Source organism: Hordeum vulgare, chromosome 7H, assembly GCF_904849725.1.
Source record: "Hordeum vulgare subsp. vulgare chromosome 7H, MorexV3_pseudomolecules_assembly, whole genome shotgun sequence".
Lineage (NCBI taxonomy): Eukaryota > Viridiplantae > Streptophyta > Magnoliopsida > Poales > Poaceae > Hordeum > Hordeum vulgare.
In genome coordinates this window covers 620,031,074-620,040,918 of record NC_058524.1, presented here as the reverse complement: position 1 = coordinate 620,040,918, position 9,845 = coordinate 620,031,074, and positions in this window count along the sequence as shown.

Sequence of the window (9,845 nt, the reverse complement as noted above, 5' to 3'; positions counted from 1 at the left end):
AGTATGAATCTTTTGAGCTAAACAAACAATGATAGTCTGAATATTTTAGCTAAACAAACAATGACAGTGATGTAGTAAACACTGACAGTCTGAATCTTTTCAGCTAAACAAACAATGACCTTCTGAATCTTTTGAGCTAAACAAACAATGACAGTCGAAATATTTTGAGCTAAACAAACAAAATTCCAGGGAACAACCAGATAGAAAAAACAGAAGAAACTTCATGCATGTCTAACACTAAAGAAGATAAAACTAACCAGCTGAGCACACACTAAAAATCTTCTCCCTGTCTCAAATCCTTCGAATGCTACGCGACGCTCAGGCGGCAGCCCATGCTCCAAGCAAACATCCAGGGCAGAATTCTCGATGCCCATGTAGTCTTCGTTGCCGATGCTAGTAGGGATCTAAAGAAGAACCAAGAAACAGAGATAAATCCCCAATGTGAAGAAACTGAAACCCTAAACCTAACCCTAGCTCTACAAATTACCCGGTACATCATGCCGTCCAAGGAAGAGCTGATGTCCAGGCTCGATAGGCCATTTCTACTCTCATCCTCGTAAACCATGGCGTGGCGGAGGTGGTGGCGGCCGACGAGCTTCGGCGATGAGAGGGGCAGAGCGCGAGTAGAGTAGACTGGCTCGGTCGACCAGGTTCGAGCGAGACACAAAGACCGACCGAACCGGTTTGTGCCGACAAGGTTCGAGCGAGCCATTTGTTTTTTTAAGGTGTCTATGCCATTTGTTTTTTTGTAAGATGTCCCAGACGGCACGTGGCGGACGGGACTTTGCAGGAACTGTCACATCGTATAAAGAGGGAACTGTCACTTCGTCTCCGTCGTCTCCGTCGTCTCCCTCGTCGCCTCGTCTCCCACTCCTCCCACTTCGTCTTCTCGCTCTCTCCCGTTGCACCGTCTCCCTCCTCGCCTCGTCTCCCATACCTAATGGAGGGTCATCTCGTCGTCGCCGTTGCGGATCTTGAGGTGCCGAAGCAGGAGGACACGACCACAACCACTGTCGTCGCTGCGGAACTTGAGAAGGAGGTGTCGAAGCAGGAGGACACGACCGCAACCGTTGTCGCTGCTGCATAACTTGAGAAGGAGGTGCCGAAACAGGAGGACACGACCGCAACCGCTTTCGCCGTTGTGGATCTTGAGAAGGAGGTGCCGAAGCAGGAGGACACGACCTCGAGCGGTGCTGCGCAGGCTCACAACGATGAGGTGGGTTTTTCAGATGAGGTTTTCTGTTTTTTTATAGTTGATTCGTGCTTGAATGCTACATAGATTTATTGAGACTTGGATTTCTTTAATTTCAATCTTGATTTGTGCATGTGGATGTGGTAATGCTTTCCGTTCCCCTGCTTTCATAGTTATTGTTGATAAGCAGGAGATTTAGCATATATTCAGAGAGCAGAACACACTCTGCTTTTGCATGTGTTGGCGAACTTTTGCATTTTGTTGGCTTGAATCAACGGAATCTTTCTCTTATTAGTAAAGATTTCACCTAGGTCATGTGTTCGATATATACGAACACCCATTCCTAAATTTCGCCTAGGTCTGCCCCCTCTCTTGCATTTTATTGGGATTATTAATAAGGATTTAATAAGAGTTAGGTTTTGAATTGGGATCTTGATTGCTGCATGTGCTTAGATTTTATTATGTGCCAGATATGTTGATAGATTTGTTGTGGTTATCCCCTCATCGGGGCACAGCAGGGGCTGAGCAGCCCAATTGTGCAATGTTTTGCTATATAAAATGCAGAACAAAGAGAATCGTCTTATGCAAACAGATAAGAAAAGATAATGAAGTGATACTTACAAATTGCTTGCAGACATCACATTTTGGATGAAAGCGCTCCTTTTAACAAGTTTTATGGTATGGATGGTTTCCTGACATGGAGAACTGCATGTTTTTGTTGGTAAAGTCAATACCAATGCAACTGCTTAATTAGTACACAAAACAACAAAGAGCTACCTCATAGTCATATATTGGCTGATTACAAGCATGGCAGCAAAAGCACTCTGGATGCCAAACAGCTCCCATGCAACTAAGAAAACGTCCATGGCCAATTTCATTGTGACATCCAGCACATGTCCTGACAAAATAAGTGTATACATAACATATAGTTACAGAGTACAGATAAATCCCGTAACTGATTGCAATCAGCGTGTTCTGGACCAACACAATATTCTCCTGGCATTCTTTAAGAAACAAATTATACACACTCTCTTGTTTCTTTTACCAGGTATCTTTGTTATTTTCTTTTGACAGCAATGGCAGATTTCACACACCCAAGGCACTTCATGTGAAGATATAATTCACAGTATCGCACCCAATGATGTTTTCCGCGCTTCAATAACTACATTAAATGGTTTATCAAATAAAGACGGGGGCAAACCAGGTCTGACGGGTTTTTCTTTCATGCCTATGCTGGATATCCAAGTTTCAAACCACAGTTTGATTTTTTGAAAGGAAATTTAAATCTTTGTATGAAGGATCGAAAGATTGTATAAGTGAAATGCACAAAGGACAGACCCAGTGCAGAGAATAGGATGGCTGATGCAGCAGCACTATGAATGTAATTAGAAGCACATTGTTGAATGCTTGACCTTTTGAATACTGTGTTACATAGTTTGTAATAATTGAATTACTTATATTGTAGGAAAAGGAAGCTGCAGGCATGAAGAGGAAGCTCGCTAAGACTGGGTTCAAGAGCCCGTATGACTCTGACTACGACGACGACGACGACCCGTATGAGGTAATCCCAACTATTTTAGTTCAGCGTAAGCACTATATGAATGCATGTTGGTGGGCTTTTTAATGAAATTGATGTAGAGAGTGTTTTAATGTTGTTTGTTTAATTCGATTACTGTACATGACTTTTTTCTTTGTTTGTTCATTAAAATTTGGTAAATGAGAATTATCTGATGTTTGTTCATTGCATCATTCTGAATCAGAAGTGTGTGTTCTCGCTCCATAATGCCTGTATGAATGCATAATGTGTTCCTGCAATTAATTTGTGTGTGGAGTATAACTCTGGAGATGACGTGGAGGACGGCAACAAAGAGTCCTTCATTGAGAAGGAAGCTCAGAAGATTAGGGAGAAGGGGAAGGCGGCGTACTTCAAGAGGGGAATGTTCAGATGCCCATACTGCACCACAAAGCCAAAGCCAAAGGATGGGATTTATGAACACCTTATGTCGCATGCACGCGGTTTATCGACGAGTGCTGCAGACATCAGGACCAGGGCAGTGCATGCAGCCCTCCTGAAGGCTCTAGGTCCTATTTAGTCACCCTCCATGATCCTACGCGGTATATCGATGTCGTTGTGAACTGTTTTACTTTTGCGCAAATGACAGGTTGTTGTGAACTATTGGAATGTTATGGCAGGTTGTTGTGAACTGTTGGAATGTTCTACCTTTGATGTTGGAATGTGTATTATGAGTTTATGTGTTGCAACGATCACGGTAGCTGCTTCTATTTTGCTTCATTGATCATAAAGAGTGGGTCGACTGGTTAGCAACAGGTAACATCTCAATTCAGCTCTCTGATGTAGATAGCAACAGCAACAGCTCTCTGATGTAGTTAGCAACAGCAATAGCAACAACTGCCGATGGGTGAGGTGGCCGTGGCGTCAACACCACCACCGCTGGTCACCGCCCCCGTCGGTCGCCGCCCCCATCCCCGTCGGTCGCCGCCGCCCCCATCCCCGTCGATCGCCGCCGCCCCGTCCCCGTCGGTCGTCGCCGCCCCCGAGATATAGATTTGCTCGTCCCTTATTGGAAATTGGCTAAGTGTTGGCCCCTGTCGGAAATTGGCCAAGTGTTGGCCGTCCCCGTCGGTCCCACTTATCAATGATACGAGAGACCGGCAATTTAATATAATATACCCCCAAATACCGATACCTGAGCAACAGTCCCTCTCTAGCCCAGCGGTAGCAAACACTTAGCGGAAGCGCTCGGTCGTGGGTTCGAGTCCCACGGGAATTAAGCGAGGCTCGCGCATGTTTGTTTTTCGGGAATTAAGCGAGGCTCGCGCATGTCCCCGCTCGGTCGCCGACCCCTCACCTGCCTGTCAAATGGGTCCTACCTTAGTGACAAGTAAGCGAGGCTGCTGAGGTGGCTGCGTAACCATCCTAGTGCATTCGAACCATTTAGTAACGACCATTCATATTGGTCATTATCACCTAGAAATAAGGCAGTGCCAGGTGCTGTCCGCTTTATGACATTTTCCAGTAAGCAAGTGATGACCTTTCGGATGAAAATGGTCGTTGGTTTTTGGGGCTAGGACCCCTCCAGACAGCTTACGACCAAATGATGTCAAATGGTCATAAATTTATGACCATTCCTTCGAGCGTCACTGACAAAAGGTTGTTAGTTGACATATTTCTTGAAGTGTAATCTTCTTTTGCGGTGTGTTTGTCGAGATCCGATGAATTGTGGATTTATGATCAGATTATCTATGAATCTTATTTTAGTTTCTTCTGATCTCCCTTATGCATGATTTCATATCCTTGTAGTTCTCTTCGAGTTGTGGGTTTTGTCTGGCCAACTAGATCTATGCTTCTTGCAATGGGAGAAGTGCTTGGCTTTGGGTTCATACCGTGCGGTGACCTCACCCAGTGACAGAAGGGGTAGCGATGCACGCATCGTGTTGTTGCCATCAAGGGTAAAAAAGATGGGGTTTTCATCATTGGTTTGAGATTATCCCTCTACATCATGTCATCTTGCTTAAAGCATTACTGTGTTCGTCATGAACTCAATACACTAGATGCATGTTGGATAGCGGTCGATGTGTGGAGTAATAGTAGTAGATGCAGAAAGTATCAGTCTACTTGTCTTGGACGTGATGCCTATATGTATGATCATTGCCTTAGATATCATCATGACTTTGCGCGGTTCTATCAATTGCTCGACAGTAATTCGTTCACCCACTGTAATACTTGCTATTTTGAGATAAGCCTCTAGTGAACACTATGGCCCCTAGGGTCTACTCCACACCATATTTTCAGCCTTACACTTTTTACTTCGTTGCTCTTTCCGCCTTCAGATCTCACTTTGCAAACAATCTTGAAGGGATTGACAACCCCTTTGAAGCGTTGGGTGCAAGCTTTCTTGTGTTTGCGCATGAACTTTGGACTTGACGAGTCCCTCCTTCTGGATCGATACCTTGGTTCTCAAACTGAGGAAAATACTTACTGCTCCTGTGTTGCATCACCCTTTCCTCTTCAAGGGAAAAACCGACGCAAACCAGAGAAGTAACAAGAAGAATTGCTAAGCGTCAGGGAAGGACTTCTGTTGCCGCACTAGAGTGTATGTGGGAGTTATTTTGATTTAGATGCAAAATTTGAGCTCAAATTAACTTCTTAGAGTCTGCACATATGTAGGATGCCGTTCGGTGCCCGTCCTCACCGTTGTCGATCGCCCGCGCCGATCTCGTCGCGAGCACCACCGTGGTGAGCCTCTTGTTCTTGTCTTCTTTTAAAAGAAAAAAACATTTCTTACTTGTATGATTTAGATAGATACTTGTATAAATTACTTACTTTCATTATTTTTTGTTATTATATAGTGCGATGGTTTTGGTATCCACCTCCGTCGGCCCTCGTCCTGTCTATGATTCGTATGTGGCATATATTATCTTTTATAACTATTTGTTTTATTTAGTGTTCATGACAATTATGACGACTAATGTGGCATATATTTTTTAATCTAGGAGGTATGTGAACCGGAAATTCCAACCCACATAGAAATTCTGGTCGATAAGTTAAATTTGGTTGAAAAAGAAAACAATTACTTGAAGAAAAATTGAAAATAATTAAGGAGAAGAATATGGAGCTGGAGTTGCATGTTGCCGATGTCGTCGATGATCGCAAGATGAAGATGGATGCGAGGCGGTTGAAGATGGATGCAATGCGCTTGAAGATGGATGAAATGCGCTTGAAGATTAGGAATATTAGAAAATATGCCACTGATAAAGAGGCTTGGTATCATTATGCTCTTGGGTCAATTGTTACCTTAGTTGCGATTTTGATCGCACTTGTTGTTGCATTTAAATGTTTTACATAGTTGTATGTTGTTTTATGAGAGAACTTTATGTAATTATTTTTGCAATAATAACATTTGATCACTACTGTGCTTTGGTTTTAATGTGATGATGAACTTGTATTAATTTGATCATTTCTCTATTCATGATGTTCTGCAATGGTTTTTTGATATACTTAATTTCATAATACATATGAAACGCCAATGGATGTATGGTGACCAACGCACTTCAGAGTATATTATGAACCGGGACTAATGCCCGAGTCACACTTAAGTTCACACCAAATGGTATCCTAGACCGAGGTTAGCATCATTATCCTTTTCATCTGTAATTGATACAAAAATATTGCACGTGTCCATGTACGGTGGTCATTTCACTATTCATGTATGATGCAGATCGATGCACGAAAGCGATGGATGTACGGCGAATGACACGGTTCCGTATTTATTGCAGGCCTGCATAAATTTATCGATGTGGCTGAGGCAAATAAAGTGGATAATTTTATGCCTTGTCCATGTGTTGACTGTCGAAACGTGAAGGAGTACTCTAGCTCGAAAACCATTAAAGGCCACGTGCTTCAGAGAGGTTTCATGCCCACATATATTTGTTGGACCATGCACGGAGAAAGAGGGGTTATGATGGAAGACAATGAAGAAGAAGATGATGATGACAACTATCCTATGTTCAGTGAAGAATACGGTGATACTGCAATGGAAGACAATGAAGGAGAAGGAGGTGAAGAACAACCGGCATCAGATGAGCCCCGCTGATGGTCTTGGTCGGGTCATTTCTGATGCAAAGAGAGAATGCGATACAGATAAGGAGAAGCTGAAGTTGGAGGCATGCTAAAGGATCATAAAAAGTTGTTGTACCCAAATTGCGAAGATGGCAGCACAAAGCTTGATACCACACTGGAACTGTTGAAATGGAAGGCAGAAACTGGTTTATCTGAAAAGGGATTTGATAACTTACTGAAAATACTGAAGCCGAAGCTTCCAAAGGATAACAAATTGCCCGAGACTACGTACGAAGCAAAGAAGGCTATCTGCCCTCTCGGATTAGATGTGCAGAAGATACGTGCATGCATTAATGATTGCATCTTGTATCGCAGTGAGAAGTACGAGAATATGGATAAATGCCCGGTGTGCACTGCATGTCGGTACAAGATCAGACAAGATGACCCTGGTGATGTTGAGGGTGATGACGAGCCCCTCAGGAAGAAGGTTCCTGCTAAGGTTATGTGGTATGCTCCTATAATACCACGGTTGAAATGTTTGTTCAGAAACAATGAGCATGTCAAGTTGATGCAATGGCACAAAGACGAGCGTAAGAAAGACGGGAAAAGGTTGATACACCTCGCAGATGGGTCGTAGTGGAGGAAAATCGAGAGGGAGTGGCCGGACTTTTGCAGATGCCCCAAGGAACTTATGGCTTGGTCTAAGTACAGACGACATGAATCCTTTTGGGGAGCAAAGCTGCAGTCACAACACCTGGCCCGTGACTCTATGTATCTACAACTTTCCTCCTTGGTTGTGCATGAAGCGGAAGTTCATTATGATGTCAGTGCTCATCCAAGGACTGAAGCAACCCGACAACGACATTGATGTGTATCTAAGGCCATTAGTTGATGAACTTTTGCAGTTGTGGGCCAAACCAGGTGTACGTGTGTGGGATGAGCTCAAACAGCAAGAATTTGACCTACGAGCATTGTTGTTCGTAACCATCAGTGATTCGCCTGCTCTTAGTAATATTACAAGATAGTCAAACAAGGGATACAATGCAAGCACGCGTTGTTTAGATGAGACTAAAGGTAGATATTTGAAAAAAAAACTAAGAAGGTTGTCTACCTCGGGTGTCGTCAATTTCTTCCGACCAATCATCCCGTAAGAAATTGTTGAAAATTTGTGATGTGCCTTTGAATGGTGCATTTTGAACACACCAAAAGTATGGAGTTCAAATAAGTTAAAAAAAATGAAATCCCTTTGTAACAGATGAGTTCACGTTCCAAACCCTAATACTTCGAAAGAGATTGTCCGTTTTGTACACAAAGTGCATCCAGTTTTTCTCGTAACCCTCTCAACTTTTTAGCACATGCTATGTGGGTGAAATGATGATACCATGCCAACTATCAACATTTTCACATTTCATTTGTAGTGTTTTTCAATTCTAGGGTCAATTGGCTCAAAAACAAATAAGTAAATGCACGAAAAATACCAAATTAAGTCAGAAATTGTTGAAAATTTGTCATGTGCCTTTGAACGATGCATTTTGAACACACAAAAAGTATGGAGTTCAAATAAGTTCACAAAAATGAAATCCCTTTGTAACAAATGAGTTCTCGTTCGAAACTCTCATACTTCAAAAGAGATTGTCCGTTTTGTACACGAAGTGCATCCAGTTTTGTCGTAACCCTCTCAACTTTTTAGCACATGCTATGTGGGTGAAATTATGATACCATGCCAACTTTCAATATTTTCAGAGTTCATTTGTAGTGCTTTTCAATTTCAGGGTCAATTAGCTCAAAAACAAATAAATAAATGCACAAAAAAATACCAAATTAAGTCACATTTTTTTGAAAATTTGTGATGTGCCTTTGCATGGTGCATTTTGAACACACACAAAAGTATGGATTTCAAATAAGTTCAAATAAATGAAATCCCTTTGTAACAGATGAGTTCTCGTTCGAAACCCTGATACTTCGAAAAAGATTGTCCGTTTTTTACACGAAGTGCATTCAGTTTTTGGCGTAACCGTCTCAACTTTTTAGCACATGCTATGTGGGTGAAATGATTATACCATGCCAACTTTCAACATTTTCAGAGTTCATTTGTAGTGCTTTTCAATTTCAGGGTCAATTAGCTCAAAAACAAATAAGTAAATGCACGAAAAATGTCAAATTAAGTCAGAAATTGTTGAAAATTTGTGATGTGCCTTTTAATGGTGCATTTTGAACACACAAAAAGTATGGAGTTCAAATAAGTTCAAAAACATGAAATCCCTTTATAACAGATGAGTTCTCGTTCGAAACCGTGATACTTCGAAAAAGATTGTCCATTTTGTACACAAAGTGCATCCATTTTTTGTCGTAACTCTCAACTTTTTAGCACATGCTATGTGGGTGAAATGATGATACCATGCCAACTTTTAACATTTTCATAGTTCATTTGTAGTGCTTTCCAATTTCAGGGTCAAATAGCTCAAAAATAAATAAGTAAATGCACGAAAAATAAAAATTAAGTTAAAAATTGTTGAAAATTTGTGATGTTCCTTTGAATGGTGCATTGTGAACACACAAAAATTATGGATTTCAAATAAGTTCAAAAAAATGAAATCCCTTTGTAACACATGAGTTCTCGTTCGAAACCGTGATACTTCGAAAGAGATTGTCCGTTTTGTAAACGAACTGCATCCAGTTTTTGTCGTAACCCTTTCAACTTTTTAGCACATGCTATGTGTGTGAAATGGTGATACCATGCCAACTTTAACATTTTCAGAGTCCATTTGTAGTGCATTTCAATTTTAGGGTCAATTAACTCAAAAACAAATAAGTAAATGCATGAAAAATACCAAATTAAGTCAGAAACTGTTGAAAATTTGTGATGTGCCTTTTAATGGTGCATTTTGAACACACAAAAAGTATGGAGTTCAAATAAGTTCAGAAAAATGAAATCTCCTTGTAACACATGAGTTCTCGTTCGAAACCCTAATACTTCGAAAGAGATTGTCCGTTTTGTATACGAATGGCATCCCGTTTTTTTCGTAACCCTCTCAACTTTTTAGCACATGATATAAGGGTGAAATTCTGATA